The sequence below is a fragment of the Pantherophis guttatus genome, chromosome 17, assembly GCF_059756535.1.
Source record: "Pantherophis guttatus breed Tessera chromosome 17, ASM5975653v1, whole genome shotgun sequence".
In the NCBI taxonomy this organism is placed as follows: domain Eukaryota; kingdom Metazoa; phylum Chordata; class Lepidosauria; order Squamata; family Colubridae; genus Pantherophis; species Pantherophis guttatus.
The window spans coordinates 4,939,826-4,958,381 of NC_142079.1; positions in this window are offsets into that span (position 1 = coordinate 4,939,826).

Here is an 18,556-nt window from a genome sequence, read left to right on the forward strand (position 1 = left end):
AATCACATTCTAGCATCCGTTGTTACATTTGAGTCAAAAAAATATTTTTTGCTCCTGGGCCGCTTTTTTTCTGACCGCGGCATCACGCGTTTTCTTCTTCTGGGAGCAAAAACACTCGATTTTTAAAAACAGCTAATAATAACATTTTTAAGCATGGAATTCCACCCCGAATCACATTATAGCATCCGTTGTTACATTTGAGTCAAAAAAATATTTTTGGTCCTGGGCCGCTTTTTTTCTGACCGCGGCATCACGCGTTTTCTTCTTCTGGGAGCAAAAACACTCGATTTTTAAAAACAGCTAATAATAACATTTTTAAGCATGGAATTCCACCCCGAATCACATTCTAGCATCCGTTGTTACATTTGAGTCAAAAAAATATTTTTGGTCCTGGGCAGATTTTTTTTTCTGACCGCGGCATCACGCGTTTTCTTCTTCTGGGAGCAAAAACACTCGATTTTTAAAAACAGCTAATAATAATATTTTTAAGCATGGAATTTCACCCCGAATCACATTCTAGCATCCGTTGTTACATTTGAGTCAAAAAAATATTTTTTGCTCCTGGGCAGATTTTTTTCTGACCGCGGCATCACGCGTTTTCTTCTTCTGGGAGCAAAAACACTCGATTTTTAAAAACAGCTAATAATAACATTTTTAAGCATGGAATTCCACCCCGAATCACATTCTAGCATCCGTTGTTACATTTGAGTCAAAAAAATATTTTTGGTCCTGGGCCGCTTTTTTTCTGACCGCGGCATCACGCGTTTTCTTCTTCTGGGAGCAAAAACACTCGATTTTAAAAAACAGCTAATAATAACATTTTTAAGCATGGAATTCCACCCCGAATCACATTCTAGCATCCGTTGTTACATTTGAGTCAAAAAAATATTTTTGGTCCTGGGCCGCTTTTTTTCTGACCGCGGCATCACGCGTTTTCTTCTTCTGGGAGCAAAAACACTCGATTTTTAAAAACAGCTAATAATAACATTTTCAAGCATGGAATTCCACCCCGAATCACATTCTAGCATCCGTTGTTACATTTGAGTCAAAAAAATATTTTTGGTCCTGGGCCGCTTTTTTTCTGACCGCGGCATCACGCGTTTTCTTCTTCTGGGAGCAAAAACACTCGATTTTTGAAAACAGCTAATAATAACATTTTTAAGCATGGAATTCCACCCCGAATCACATTCTAGCATCCGTTGTTACATTTGAGTCAAAAAAATATTTTTGGTCCTGGGCCGCTTTTTTTCTGACCGCGGCATCACGCGTTTTCTTCTTCTGGGAGCAAAAACACTCGATTTTTAAAAACAGCTAATAATAACATTTTTAAGCATGGAATTCCACCCCGAATCACATTCTAGCATCCGTTGTTACATTTGAGTCAAAAAAATATTTTTGGTCCTGGGCAGATTTTTTTTCTGACCGCGGCATCACGCGTTTTCTTCTTCTGGGAGCAAAAACACTCGATTTTTAAAAACAGCTAATAATAACATTTTTAAGCATGGAATTCCACCCCGAATCACATTCTAGCATCCGTTGTTACATTTGAGTCAAAAAAATATTTTTTGCTCCTGGGCAGATTTTTTTCTGACCGCGGCATCACGCGTTTTCTTCTTCTGGGAGCAAAAACACTTGATTTTTAAAAACAGCTAATAATAACATTTTTAAGCATGGAATTCCACCCCGAATCACATTCTAGCATCCGTTGTTACATTTGAGTCAAAAAAATTTGTTTTGCTCCTGGGCAGATTTTTTTCTGACCGCGGCATCACGCGTTTTCTTCTTCTGGGAGCAAAAACACTCGATTTTTAAAAACAGCTAATAATAACATTTTTAAGCATGGAATTCCACCCCGAATCACATTCTAGCATCCGTTGTTACATTTGAGTCAAAAAAATATTTTTGGTCCTGGGCCGCTTTTTTTCTGACCGCGGCATCACGCGTTTTCTTCTTCTGGGAGCTAAAACACTCGATTTTTGAAAACAGCTAATAATAACATTTTTAAGCATGGAATTCCACCCCGAATCACATTCTAGCATCCGTTGTTACATTTGAGTCAAAAAAATATTTGTGGTCCTGGGCCGCTTTTTTTCTGACCGCGGCATCACGCGTTTTCTTCTTCTGGGAGCAAAAACACTCGATTTTTAAAAACAGCTAATAATAACATTTTTAAGCATGGAATTCCACCCCGAATCACATTCTAGCATCCGTTGTTACATTTGAGTCAAAAAAATATTTTTGGTCCTGGGCAGATTTTTTTTTCTGACCGCGGCATCACGCGTTTTCTTCTTCTGGGAGCAAAAACACTCGATTTTTAAAAACAGCTAATAATAACATTTTTAAGCATGGAATTCCACCCCGAATCACATTCTAGCATCCGTTGTTACATTTGAGTCAAAAAAATATTTTTGGTCCTGGGCCGCTTTTTTTCTGACCGCGGCATCACGCGTTTTCTTCTTCTGGGAGCAAAAACACTCGATTTTTAAAAACAGCTAATAATAACATTTTTAAGCATGGAATTCCACCCCGAATCACATTCTAGCATCCGTTGTTACATTTGAGTCAAAAAAATATTTTTGGTCCTGGGCAGCTTTTTTTCTGACCGCGGCATCACGCGTTTTCTTCTTCTGGGAGCAAAAACACTCGATTTTTAAAAACAGCTAATAATAACATTTTTAAGCATGGAATTCCAACCCGAATCATATTCTAACATCCGTTGTTACATTTGAGTCAAAAAAATATTTTCGTTCCTGGGCAGCGTTTTTTCTGACCGCGGCATCACGCGTTTTCTTCTTCTGGGAGCAAAAACACTCGATTTTTAAAAACAGCTAATAATAACATTTTAAAGCATGGAATTCCACCCCGAATTACATTCTAGCATCCGTTGTTACATTTGAGTCAAAAAAATATTTTTGGTCCATGGCCGCTTTTTTTCTGACCGCGGCATCACGCGTTTTCTTCTTCTGGGAGCAAAAACACTCGATTTTTAAAAACAGCTAATAATAACATTTTTAAGCATGGAATTCCAACCCGAATCATATTCTAACATCCGTTGTTACATTTGAGTCAAAAAAATATTTTTGGTCCTGGGCCGCTTTTTTTCTGACCGCGGCATCACGCGTTTTCTTCTTCTGGGAGCAAAAACACTCGATTTTTAAAAACAGCTAATAATAACATTTTTAAGCATGGAATTCCACCCCGAATCACATTCTAGCATCCGTTGTTACATTTGAGTCAAAAAAATATTTTTGGTCCTGGGCAGCTTTTTTTCTGACCGCGGCATCACGCGTTTTCTTCTTCTGGGAGCAAAAACACTCGATTTTTAAAAACAGCTAATAATAACATTTTTAAGCATGGAATTCCAACCCGAATCATATTCTAACATCCGTTGTTACATTTGAGTCAAAAAAATATTTTTGGTCCTGGGCCGCTTTTTTTCTGACCGCGGCATCACGCGTTTTCTTCTTCTGGGAGCAAAAACACTCGATTTTTAAAAACAGCTAATAATAACATTTTTAAGCATGGAATTCCACCCCGAATCACATTCTAGCATCCGTTGTTACTTTTGAGTCAAAAAAATATTTTTGGTCCTGGGCAGATTTTTTTCTGACCGCGGCATCACGCGTTTTCTTCTTCTGGGAGCAAAAACACTCGATTTTTAAAAACAGCTAATAATAACATTTTTAAGCATGGAATTCCACCCCGAATCACATTCTAGCATCCGTTGTTACATTTGAGTCAAAAAAATATTTTTGGTCCTGGGCCGCTTTTTTTCTGACCGCGGCATCACGCGTTTTCTTCTTCTGGGAGCAAAAACACTCGATTTTTAAAAACAGCTAATAATAACATTTTTAAGCATGGAATTCCATCCCAAATCACATTCTAGCATCCGTTGTTACATTTGAGTCAAAAAAATATTTTTGGTCCTGGGCCGCTTTTTTTCTGACCGCGGCATCACGCGTTTTCTTCTTCTGGGAGCAAAAACACTCGATTTTTCAAAACAGCTAATAATAACATTTTTAAGCATGGAATTCCACCCCGAATCACATTCTAGCATCCGTTGTTACATTTGAGTCAAAAAAATATTTTTGGTCCTGGGCCGCTTTTTTTCTGACCGCGGCATCACGCGTTTTCTACTTCTGGAAGCAAAAACACTCGATTTTTAAAAACAGCTAATAATAACATTTTTAAGCATGGAATTCCAACCCGAATCATATTCTAACATCCGTTGTTACATTTGAGTCAAAAAAAAATTTTCGCTCCTGGGCAGCGTTTTTTCTGACCGCGGCATCACGCGTTTTCTTCTTCTGGGAGCAAAAACACTCGATTTTTAAAAACAGCTAATAATAACATTTTTAAGCATGGAATTCCACCCCGAATCACATTCTAGCATCCGCTGTTACATTTGAGTCAAAAAAATATTTTTGGTCCTGGGCAGCTTTTTTTCTGACCGCGGCATCACGCGTTTTCTTCTTCTGGGAGCAAAAACACTCGATTTTTAAAAACAGCTAATAATAACATTTTTAAGCATGGAATTCCAACCCGAATCACATTCTAGCATCCGTTGTTACATTTGAGTCAAAAAAAATTTTTCGTTCCTGGGCAGCGTTTTTTCTGACCGCGGCATCACGCGTTTTCTTCTTCTGGGAGCAAAAACACTCGATTTTTAAAAACAGCTAATAATAACATTTTTAAGCATGGAATTCCACCCCAAATCACATTCTAGCATCCGTTGTTACATTTGAGTCAAAAAAATTTTTTTTGCTCCTGGGCAGATTTTTTTCTGACCGCGGCATCACGCGTTTTCTTCTTCTGGGAGCAAAAACACTCGATTTTTAAAAACAGCTAATAATAACATTTTTAAGCATGGAATTCCACCCCGAATCACATTCTAGCATCCGTTGTTACATTTGAGTCAAAAAAATATTTTTGGTCCTGGGCAGATTTTTTTTCTGACCGCGGCATCACGCGTTTTCTACTTCTGGGAGCAAAAACACTCGATTTTTAAAAACAGCTAATAATAACATTTTTAAGCATGGAATTCCACCCCGAATCACATTCTAGCATCCGTTGTTACATTTGAGTCAAAAAAATATTTTTGGTCCTGGGCCGCTTTTTTTCTGACCGCGGCATCACGCGTTTTCTACTTCTGGAAGCAAAAACACTCGATTTTTAAAAACAGCTAATAATAACATTTTTAAGCATGGAATTCCAACCCGAATCATATTCTAACATCCGTTGTTACATTTGAGTCAAAAAAAAATTTTCGTTCCTGGGCAGCGTTTTTTCTGACCGCGGCATCACGCGTTTTCTTCTTCTGGGAGCAAAAACACTCGATTTTTAAAAACAGCTAATAATAACATTTTTAAGCATGGAATTCCACCCCGAATCACATTCTAGCATCCGTTGTTACATTTGAGTCAAAAAAATATTTTTGGTCCTGGGCCGCTTTTTTTCTGACCGCGGCATCACGCGTTTTCTTCTTCTGGGAGCAAAAACACTCGATTTTTGAAAACAGCTAATAATAACATTTTAAAGCATGGAATTCCACCCCGAATTACATTCTAGCATCCGTTGTTACATTTGAGTCAAAAAAATATTTTTGGTCCATGGCCGCTTTTTTTCTGACCGCGGCATCACGCGTTTTCTTCTTCTGGGAGCAAAAACACTCGATTTTTAAAAACAGCTAATAATAACATTTTTAAGCATGGAATTCCACCCCGAATCACATTCTAGCATCCGTTGTTACATTTGAGTCAAAAAAATATTTTCGTTCCTGGGCAGCGTTTTTTCTGACCGCGGCATCACGCGTTTTCTTCTTCTGGGAGCAAAAACACTCGATTTTTAAAAACAGCTAATAATAACATTTTAAAGCATGGAATTCCACCCCGAATTACATTCTAGCATCCGTTGTTACATTTGAGTCAAAAAAATATTTTTGGTCCATGGCCGCTTTTTTTCTGACCGCGGCATCACGCGTTTTCTTCTTCTGGGAGCAAAAACACTCGATTTTTAAAAACAGCTAATAATAACATTTTTAAGCATGGAATTCCAACCCGAATCATATTCTAACATCCGTTGTTACATTTGAGTCAAAAAAATATTTTTGGTCCTGGGCCGCTTTTTTTCTGACCGCGGCATCACGCGTTTTCTTCTTCTGGGAGCAAAAACACTCGATTTTTAAAAACAGCTAATAATAACATTTTTAAGCATGGAATTCCACCCCGAATCACATTCTAGCATCCGTTGTTACATTTGAGTCAAAAAAATATTTTTGGTCCTGGGCAGCTTTTTTTCTGACCGCGGCATCACGCGTTTTCTTCTTCTGGGAGCAAAAACACTCGATTTTTAAAAACAGCTAATAATAACATTTTTAAGCATGGAATTCCAACCCGAATCATATTCTAACATCCGTTGTTACATTTGAGTCAAAAAAATATTTTTGGTCCTGGGCCGCTTTTTTTCTGACCGCGGCATCACGCGTTTTCTTCTTCTGGGAGCAAAAACACTCGATTTTTAAAAACAGCTAATAATAACATTTTTAAGCATGGAATTCCACCCCGAATCACATTCTAGCATCCGTTGTTACTTTTGAGTCAAAAAAATATTTTTGGTCCTGGGCAGATTTTTTTCTGACCGCGGCATCACGCGTTTTCTTCTTCTGGGAGCAAAAACACTCGATTTTTAAAAACAGCTAATAATAACATTTTTAAGCATGGAATTCCACCCCGAATCACATTCTAGCATCCGTTGTTACATTTGAGTCAAAAAAATATTTTTGGTCCTGGGCCGCTTTTTTTCTGACCGCGGCATCACGCGTTTTCTTCTTCTGGGAGCAAAAACACTCGATTTTTAAAAACAGCTAATAATAACATTTTTAAGCATGGAATTCCATCCCAAATCACATTCTAGCATCCGTTGTTACATTTGAGTCAAAAAAATATTTTTGGTCCTGGGCCGCTTTTTTTCTGACCGCGGCATCACGCGTTTTCTTCTTCTGGGAGCAAAAACACTCGATTTTTCAAAACAGCTAATAATAACATTTTTAAGCATGGAATTCCACCCCGAATCACATTCTAGCATCCGCTGTTACATTTGAGTCAAAAAAATATTTTTGGTCCTGGGCAGCTTTTTTTCTGACCGCGGCATCACGCGTTTTCTTCTTCTGGGAGCAAAAACACTCGATTTTTAAAAACAGCTAATAATAACATTTTTAAGCATGGAATTCCAACCCGAATCACATTCTAGCATCCGTTGTTACATTTGAGTCAAAAAAAATTTTTCGTTCCTGGGCAGCGTTTTTTCTGACCGCGGCATCACGCGTTTTCTTCTTCTGGGAGCAAAAACACTCGATTTTTAAAAACAGCTAATAATAACATTTTTAAGCATGGAATTCCACCCCAAATCACATTCTAGCATCCGTTGTTACATTTGAGTCAAAAAAATTTTTTTTGCTCCTGGGCAGATTTTTTTCTGACCGCGGCATCACGCGTTTTCTTCTTCTGGGAGCAAAAACACTCGATTTTTAAAAACAGCTAATAATAACATTTTTAAGCATGGAATTCCACCCCGAATCACATTCTAGCATCCGTTGTTACATTTGAGTCAAAAAAATATTTTTGGTCCTGGGCAGATTTTTTTTCTGACCGCGGCATCACGCGTTTTCTACTTCTGGGAGCAAAAACACTCGATTTTTAAAAACAGCTAATAATAACATTTTTAAGCATGGAATTCCACCCCGAATCACATTCTAGCATCCGTTGTTACATTTGAGTCAAAAAAATATTTTTGGTCCTGGGCCGCTTTTTTTCTGACCGCGGCATCACGCGTTTTCTACTTCTGGAAGCAAAAACACTCGATTTTTAAAAACAGCTAATAATAACATTTTTAAGCATGGAATTCCAACCCGAATCATATTCTAACATCCGTTGTTACATTTGAGTCAAAAAAAAATTTTCGTTCCTGGGCAGCGTTTTTTCTGACCGCGGCATCACGCGTTTTCTTCTTCTGGGAGCAAAAACACTCGATTTTTAAAAACAGCTAATAATAACATTTTTAAGCATGGAATTCCACCCCGAATCACATTCTAGCATCCGCTGTTACATTTGAGTCAAAAAAATATTTTTGGTCCTGGGCAGCTTTTTTTCTGACCGCGGCATCACGCGTTTTCTTCTTCTGGGAGCAAAAACACTCGATTTTTAAAAACAGCTAATAATAACATTTTTAAGCATGGAATTCCAACCCGAATCACATTCTAGCATCCGTTGTTACATTTGAGTCAAAAAAAATTTTTCGTTCCTGGGCAGCGTTTTTTCTGACCGCGGCATCACGCGTTTTCTTCTTCTGGGAGCAAAAACACTCGATTTTTAAAAACAGCTAATAATAACATTTTTAAGCATGGAATTCCACCCCAAATCACATTCTAGCATCCGTTGTTACATTTGAGTCAAAAAAATTTTTTTTGCTCCTGGGCAGATTTTTTTCTGACCGCGGCATCACGCGTTTTCTTCTTCTGGGAGCAAAAACACTCGATTTTTAAAAACAGCTAATAATAACATTTTTAAGCATGGAATTCCACCCCGAATCACATTCTAGCATCCGTTGTTACATTTGAGTCAAAAAAATATTTTTGGTCCTGGGCAGATTTTTTTTCTGACCGCGGCATCACGCGTTTTCTACTTCTGGGAGCAAAAACACTCGATTTTTAAAAACAGCTAATAATAACATTTTTAAGCATGGAATTCCACCCCGAATCACATTCTAGCATCCGTTGTTACATTTGAGTCAAAAAAATATTTTTGGTCCTGGGCCGCTTTTTTTCTGACCGCGGCATCACGCGTTTTCTACTTCTGGAAGCAAAAACACTCGATTTTTAAAAACAGCTAATAATAACATTTTTAAGCATGGAATTCCAACCCGAATCATATTCTAACATCCGTTGTTACATTTGAGTCAAAAAAAAATTTTCGTTCCTGGGCAGCGTTTTTTCTGACCGCGGCATCACGCGTTTTCTTCTTCTGGGAGCAAAAACACTCGATTTTTAAAAACAGCTAATAATAACATTTTTAAGCATGGAATTCCACCCCGAATCACATTCTAGCATCCGTTGTTACATTTGAGTCAAAAAAATATTTTTGGTCCTGGGCCGCTTTTTTTCTGACCGCGGCATCACGCGTTTTCTTCTTCTGGGAGCAAAAACACTCGATTTTTAAAAACAGCTAATAATAACATTTTTAAGCATGGAATTCCACCCCAAATCACATTCTAGCATCCGTTGTTACATTTGAGTCAAAAAAAATTTTTTTGCTCCTGGGCAGATTTTTTTCTGACCGCGGCATCACGCGTTTTCTACTTCTGGGAGCAAAAACACTCGATTTTTAAAAACAGCTAATAATAACATTTTTAAGCATGGAATTCCACCCCGAATCACATTCTAACATCCGTTGTTACATTTGAGTCAAAAAAAAATTTTCGTTCCTGGGCAGCGTTTTTTCTGACCGCGGCATCACGCGTTTTCTTCTTCTGGGAGCAAAAACACTCGATTTTTAAAAACAGCTAATAATAACATTTTTAAGCATGGAATTCCACCCCGAATCACATTCTAGCATCCGTTGTTACATTTGAGTAAAAAAAATATTTTTGGTCCTGGGCCGCTTTTTTTCTGACCGCGGCATCACGCGTTTTCTTCTTCTGGGAGCAAAAACACTCGATTTTTAAAAACAGCTAATAATAACATTTTTAAGCATGGAATTCCACCCCGAATCACATTCTAGCATCCGTTGTTACTTTTGAGTCAAAAAAATATTTTTGGTCCTGGGCCGCTTTTTTTCTGACCGCGGCATCACGCGTTTTCTTCTTCTGGGAGCAAAAACACTCGATTTCTAAAAACAGCTAATAATAACATTTTTAAGCATGGAATTCCACCCCGAATCACATTCTAGCATCCGTTGTTACATTTGAGTCAAAAAAATATTTTTGGTCCTGGGCCGCTTTTTTTCTGACCGCGGCATCACGCGTTTTCTACTTCTGGAAGCAAAAACACTCGATTTTTAAAAACAGCTAATAATAACATTTTTAAGCATGGAATTCCAACCCGAATCATATTCTAACATCCGTTGTTACATTTGAGTCAAAAAAAAATTTTCGTTCCTGGGCAGCGTTTTTTCTGACCGCGGCATCACGCGTTTTCTTCTTCTGGGAGCAAAAACACTCGATTTTTAAAAACAGCTAATAATAACATTTTTAAGCATGGAATTCCACCCCGAATCACATTCTAGCATCCGTTGTTACATTTGAGTCAAAAAAATATTTTTGGTCCTGGGCCGCTTTTTTTCTGACCGCGGCATCACGCGTTTTCTTCTTCTGGGAGCAAAAACACTCGATTTTTAAAAACAGCTAATAATAACATTTTTAAGCATGGAATTCCACCCCGAATCACATTCTAGCATCCGTTGTTACTTTTGAGTCAAAAAAATATTTTTGGTCCTGGGCCGCTTTTTTTCTGACCGCGGCATCACGCGTTTTCTTCTTCTGGGAGCAAAAACACTCGATTTTTAAAAACAGCTAATAATAACATTTTTAAGCATGGAATTCCACCCCGAATCACATTCTAGCATCCGTTGTTACTTTTGAGTCAAAAAAATATTTTTGGTCCTGGGCAGATTTTTTTCTGACCGCGGCATCACGCGTTTTCTTCTTCTGGGAGCAAAAACACTCGATTTTTAAAAACAGCTAATAATAACATTTTTAAGCATGGAATTCCACCCCGAATCACATTCTAGCATCCGTTGTTACATTTGAGTCAAAAAAATATTTTTGGTCCTGGGCCGCTTTTTTTCTGACCGCGGCATCACGCGTTTTCTTCTTCTGGGAGCAAAAACACTCGATTTTTAAAAACAGCTAATAATAACATTTTTAAGCATGGAATTCCAACCCGAATCACATTCTAGCATCCGTTGTTACATTTGAGTCAAAAAAAATTTTTCGTTCCTGGGCAGCGTTTTTCTGACCGCGGCATCACGCGTTTTCTTCTTCTGGGAGCAAAAACACTCGATTTTTAAAAACAGCTAATAATAACATTTTTAAGCATGGAATTCCACCCCGAATCACATTATAGCATCCGTTGTTACATTTGAGTCAAAAAAATATTTTTGGTCCTGGGCCGCTTTTTTTCTGACCGCGGCATCACGCGTTTTCTTCTTCTGGGAGCAAAAACACTCGATTTTTAAAAACAGCTAATAATAACATTTTTAAGCATGGAATTCCACCCCGAATCACATTCTAGCATCCGTTGTTACATTTGAGTCAAAAAAATATTTTTGGTCCTGGGCAGATTTTTTTTTCTGACCGCGGCATCACGCGTTTTCTTCTTCTGGGAGCAAAAACACTCGATTTTTAAAAACAGCTAATAATAATATTTTTAAGCATGGAATTTCACCCCGAATCACATTCTAGCATCCGTTGTTACATTTGAGTCAAAAAAATATTTTTTGCTCCTGGGCAGATTTTTTTCTGACCGCGGCATCACGCGTTTTCTTCTTCTGGGAGCAAAAACACTCGATTTTTAAAAACAGCTAATAATAACATTTTTAAGCATGGAATTCCACCCCGAATCACATTCTAGCATCCGTTGTTACATTTGAGTCAAAAAAATATTTTTGGTCCTGGGCCGCTTTTTTTCTGACCGCGGCATCACGCGTTTTCTTCTTCTGGGAGCAAAAACACTCGATTTTTAAAAACAGCTAATAATAACATTTTTAAGCATGGAATTCCACCCCGAATCACATTCTAGCATCCGTTGTTACATTTGAGTCAAAAAAATATTTTTGGTCCTGGGCCGCTTTTTTTCTGACCGCGGCATCACGCGTTTTCTTCTTCTGGGAGCAAAAACACTCGATTTTTAAAAACAGCTAATAATAACATTTTCAAGCATGGAATTCCACCCCGAATCACATTCTAGCATCCGTTGTTACATTTGAGTCAAAAAAATATTTTTGGTCCTGGGCCGCTTTTTTTCTGACCGCGGCATCACGCGTTTTCTTCTTCTGGGAGCAAAAACACTCGATTTTTGAAAACAGCTAATAATAACATTTTTAAGCATGGAATTCCACCCCGAATCACATTCTAGCATCCGTTGTTACATTTGAGTCAAAAAAATATTTTTGGTCCTGGGCCGCTTTTTTTCTGACCGCGGCATCACGCGTTTTCTTCTTCTGGGAGCAAAAACACTCGATTTTTAAAAACAGCTAATAATAACATTTTTAAGCATGGAATTCCACCCCGAATCACATTCTAGCATCCGTTGTTACATTTGAGTCAAAAAAATATTTTTGGTCCTGGGCAGATTTTTTTTCTGACCGCGGCATCACGCGTTTTCTTCTTCTGGGAGCAAAAACACTCGATTTTTAAAAACAGCTAATAATAACATTTTTAAGCATGGAATTCCACCCCGAATCACATTCTAGCATCCGTTGTTACATTTGAGTCAAAAAAATATTTTTTGCTCCTGGGCAGATTTTTTTCTGACCGCGGCATCACGCGTTTTCTTCTTCTGGGAGCAAAAACACTCGATTTTTAAAAACAGCTAATAATAACATTTTTAAGCATGGAATTCCACCCCGAATCACATTCTAGCATCCGTTGTTACATTTGAGTCAAAAAAATTTGTTTTGCTCCTGGGCAGATTTTTTTCTGACCGCGGCATCACGCGTTTTCTTCTTCTGGGAGCAAAAACACTCGATTTTTAAAAACAGCTAATAATAACATTTTTAAGCATGGAATTCCACCCCGAATCACATTCTAGCATCCGTTGTTACATTTGAGTCAAAAAAATATTTTTGGTCCTGGGCAGATTTTTTTTCTGACCGCGGCATCACGCGTTTTCTTCTTCTGGGAGCAAAAACACTCGATTTTTAAAAACAGCTAATAATAACATTTTTAAGCATGGAATTCCACCCCGAATCACATTCTAGCATCCGTTGTTACATTTGAGTCAAAAAAATATTTTTGGTCCTGGGCAGATTTTTTTTTCTGACCGCGGCATCACGCGTTTTCTTCTTCTGGGAGCAAAAACACTCGATTTTTAAAAACAGCTAATAATAACATTTTTAAGCATGGAATTTCACCCCGAATCACATTCTAGCATCCGTTGTTACATTTGAGTCAAAAAAATATTTTTTGCTCCTGGGCCGCTTTTTTTCTGACCGCGGCATCACGCGTTTTCTTCTTCTGGGAGCAAAAACACTCGATTTTTAAAAACAGCTAATAATAACATTTTTAAGCATGGAATTCCACCCCGAATCACATTATAGCATCCGTTGTTACATTTGAGTCAAAAAAATATTTTTGGTCCTGGGCCGCTTTTTTTCTGACCGCGGCATCACGCGTTTTCTTCTTCTGGGAGCAAAAACACTCGATTTTTAAAAACAGCTAATAATAACATTTTTAAGCATGGAATTCCACCCCGAATCACATTCTAGCATCCGTTGTTACATTTGAGTCAAAAAAATATTTTTGGTCCTGGGCAGATTTTTTTTTCTGACCGCGGCATCACGCGTTTTCTTCTTCTGGGAGCAAAAACACTCGATTTTTAAAAACAGCTAATAATAATATTTTTAAGGATGGAATTTCACCCCGAATCACATTCTAGCATCCGTTGTTACATTTGAGTCAAAAAAATATTTTTTGCTCCTGGGCAGATTTTTTTCTGACCGCGGCATCACGCGTTTTCTTCTTCTGGGAGCAAAAACACTCGATTTTTAAAAACAGCTAATAATAACATTTTTAAGCATGGAATTCCACCCCGAATCACATTCTAGCATCCGTTGTTACATTTGAGTCAAAAAAATATTTTTGGTCCTGGGCCGCTTTTTTTCTGACCGCGGCATCACGCGTTTTCTTCTTCTGGGAGCAAAAACACTCGATTTTTAAAAACAGCTAATAATAACATTTTTAAGCATGGAATTCCACCCCGAATCACATTCTAGCATCCGTTGTTACATTTGAGTCAAAAAAATATTTTTGGTCCTGGGCCGCTTTTTTTCTGACCGCGGCATCACGCGTTTTCTTCTTCTGGGAGCAAAAACACTCGATTTTTAAAAACAGCTAATAATAACATTTTCAAGCATGGAATTCCACCCCGAATCACATTCTAGCATCCGTTGTTACATTTGAGTCAAAAAAATATTTTTGGTCCTGGGCCGCTTTTTTTCTGACCGCGGCATCACGCGTTTTCTTCTTCTGGGAGCAAAAACACTCGATTTTTGAAAACAGCTAATAATAACATTTTTAAGCATGGAATTCCACCCCGAATCACATTCTAGCATCCGTTGTTACATTTGAGTCAAAAAAATATTTTTGGTCCTGGGCCGCTTTTTTTCTGACCGCGGCATCACGCGTTTTCTTCTTCTGGGAGCAAAAACACTCGATTTTTAAAAACAGCTAATAATAACATTTTTAAGCATGGAATTCCACCCCGAATCACATTCTAGCATCCGTTGTTACATTTGAGTCAAAAAAATATTTTTGGTCCTGGGCAGATTTTTTTTCTGACCGCGGCATCACGCGTTTTCTTCTTCTGGGAGCAAAAACACTCGATTTTTAAAAACAGCTAATAATAACATTTTTAAGCATGGAATTCCACCCCGAATCACATTCTAGCATCCGTTGTTACATTTGAGTCAAAAAAATATTTTTTGCTCCTGGGCAGATTTTTTTCTGACCGCGGCATCACGCGTTTTCTTCTTCTGGGAGCAAAAACACTCGATTTTTAAAAACAGCTAATAATAACATTTTTAAGCATGGAATTCCACCCCGAATCACATTCTAGCATCCGTTGTTACATTTGAGTCAAAAAAATTTGTTTTGCTCCTGGGCAGATTTTTTTCTGACCGCGGCATCACGCGTTTTCTTCTTCTGGGAGCAAAAACACTCGATTTTTAAAAACAGCTAATAATAACATTTTTAAGCATGGAATTCCACCCCGAATCACATTCTAGCATCCGTTGTTACATTTGAGTCAAAAAAATATTTTTGGTCCTGGGCCGCTTTTTTTCTGACCGCGGCATCACGCGTTTTCTTCTTCTGGGAGCTAAAACACTCGATTTTTGAAAACAGCTAATAATAACATTTTTAAGCATGGAATTCCACCCCGAATCACATTCTAGCATCCGTTGTTACATTTGAGTCAAAAAAATATTTGTGGTCCTGGGCCGCTTTTTTTCTGACCGCGGCATCACGCGTTTTCTTCTTCTGGGAGCAAAAACACTCGATTTTTAAAAACAGCTAATAATAACATTTTTAAGCATGGAATTCCACCCCGAATCACATTCTAGCATCCGTTGTTACATTTGAGTCAAAAAAATATTTTTGGTCCTGGGCAGATTTTTTTTTCTGACCGCGGCATCACGCGTTTTCTTCTTCTGGGAGCAAAAACACTCGATTTTTAAAAACAGCTAATAATAACATTTTTAAGCATGGAATTCCACCCCGAATCACATTCTAGCATCCGTTGTTACATTTGAGTCAAAAAAATATTTTTGGTCCTGGGCCGCTTTTTTTCTGACCGCGGCATCACGCGTTTTCTTCTTCTGGGAGCAAAAACACTCGATTTTTAAAAACAGCTAATAATAACATTTTTAAGCATGGAATTCCACCCCAAATCAGATTCTAGCATCCGTTGTTACATTTGAGTCAAAAAAATATTTTTGGTCCTGGGCAGCTTTTTTTCTGACCGCGGCATCACGCGTTTTCTTCTTCTGGGAGCAAAAACACTCGATTTTTAAAAACAGCTAATAATAACATTTTTAAGCATGGAATTCCAACCCGAATCATATTCTAACATCCGTTGTTACATTTGAGTCAAAAAAATATTTTCGTTCCTGGGCAGCGTTTTTTCTGACCGCGGCATCACGCGTTTTCTTCTTCTGGGAGCAAAAACACTCGATTTTTAAAAACAGCTAATAATAACATTTTAAAGCATGGAATTCCACCCCGAATTACATTCTAGCATCCGTTGTTACATTTGAGTCAAAAAAATATTTTTGGTCCATGGCCGCTTTTTTTCTGACCGCGGCATCACGCGTTTTCTTCTTCTGGGAGCAAAAACACTCGATTTTTAAAAACAGCTAATAATAACATTTTTAAGCATGGAATTCCAACCCGAATCATATTCTAACATCCGTTGTTACATTTGAGTCAAAAAAATATTTTTGGTCCTGGGCCGCTTTTTTTCTGACCGCGGCATCACGCGTTTTCTTCTTCTGGGAGCAAAAACACTCGATTTTTAAAAACAGCTAATAATAACATTTTTAAGCATGGAATTCCACCCCGAATCACATTCTAGCATCCGTTGTTACTTTTGAGTCAAAAAAATATTTTTGGTCCTGGGCAGATTTTTTTCTGACCGCGGCATCACGCGTTTTCTTCTTCTGGGAGCAAAAACACTCGATTTTTAAAAACAGCTAATAATAACATTTTTAAGCATGGAATTCCACCCCGAATCACATTCTAGCATCCGTTGTTACATTTGAGTCAAAAAAATATTTTTGGTCCTGGGCCGCTTTTTTTCTGACCGCGGCATCACGCGTTTTCTTCTTCTGGAAGCAAAAACACTCGATTTTTAAAAACAGCTAATAATAACATTTTTAAGCATGGAATTCCACCCCGAATCACATTCTAGCATCCGTTGTTACTTTTGAGTCAAAAAAATATTTTTGGTCCTGGGCAGATTTTTTTCTGACCGCGGCATCACGCGTTTTCTTCTTCTGGGAGCAAAAACACTCGATTTTTAAAAACAGCTAATAATAACATTTTTAAGCATGGAATTCCACCCCGAATCACATTCTAGCATCCGTTGTTACATTTGAGTCAAAAAAATATTTTTGGTCCTGGGCCGCTTTTTTTCTGACCGCGGCATCACGCGTTTTCTTCTTCTGGGAGCAAAAACACTCGATTTTTAAAAACAGCTAATAATAACATTTTTAAGCATGGAATTCCAACCCGAATCACATTCTAGCATCCGTTGTTACATTTGAGTCAAAAAAAATTTTTCGTTCCTGGGCAGCGTTTTTCTGACCGCGGCATCACGCGTTTTCTTCTTCTGGGAGCAAAAACACTCGATTTTTAAAAACAGCTAATAATAACATTTTTAAGCATGGAATTCCACCCCGAATCACATTCTAGCATCCGTTGTTACATTTGAGTCAAAAAAATATTTTTTGCTCCTGGGCAGATTTTTTTCTGACCGCGGCATCACGCGTTTTCTTCTTCTGGGAGCAAAAACACTCGATTTTTAAAAACAGCTAATAATAACATTTTTAAGCATGGAATTCCACCCCGAATCACATTCTAGCATCCATTGTTACATTTGAGTCAAAAAAATATTTTTGGTCCTGGGCCGCTTTTTTTCTGACCGCGGCATGACGCGTTTTCTACTTCTGGAAGCAAAAACACTCGATTTTTAAAAACAGCTAATAATAACATTTTTAAGCATGGAATTCCAACCCGAATCATATTCTAACATCCGTTGTTACATTTGAGTCAAAAAAAAATTTTCGTTCCTGGGCAGCGTTTTTTCTGACCGCGGCATCACGCGTTTTCTTCTTCTGGGAGCAAAAACACTCGATTTTTAAAAACAGCTAATAATAACATTTTTAAGCATGGAATTCCACCCCGAATCACATTCTAGCATCCGTTGTTACATTTGAGTCAAAAAAATATTTTTGGTCCTGGGCCGCTTTTTTTCTGACCGCGGCATCACGCGTTTTCTTCTTCTGGGAGCAAAAACACTCGATTTTTAAAAACAGCTAATAATAACATTTTTAAGCATGGAATTCCACCCCAAATCACATTCTAGCATCCGTTGTTACATTTGAGTCAAAAAAATATTTTTGGTCCTGGGCCGCTTTTTTTCTGACCGCGGCATGACGCGTTTTCTACTTCTGGAAGCAAAAACACTCGATTTTTAAAAACAGCTAATAATAACATTTTTAAGCATGGAATTCCAACCCGAATCATATTCTAACATCCGTTGTTACATTTGAGTCAAAAAAAAATTTTCGTTCCTGGGCAGCGTTTTTTCTGACCGCGGCATCACGCGTTTTCTTCTTCTGGGAGCAAAAACACTCGATTTTTAAAAACAGCTAATAATAACATTTTTAAGCATGGAATTCCACCCCGAATCACATTCTAGCATCCGTTGTTACATTTGAGTCAAAAAAATATTTTTGGTCCTGGGCCGCTTTTTTTCTGACCGCGGCATCACGCGTTTTCTTCTTCTGGGAGCAAAAACACTCGATTTTTAAAAACAGCTAATAATAACATTTTTAAGCATGGAATTCCACCCCAAATCACATTCTAGCATCCGTTGTTACATTTGAGTCAAAAAAAATTTTTTTGCTCCTGGGCAGATTTTTTTCTGACCGCGGCATCACGCGTTTTCTACTTCTGGGAGCAAAAACACTCGATTTTTAAAAACAGCTAATAATAACATTTTTAAGCATGGAATTCCACCCCGAATCACATTCTAACATCCGTTGTTACATTTGAGTCAAAAAAA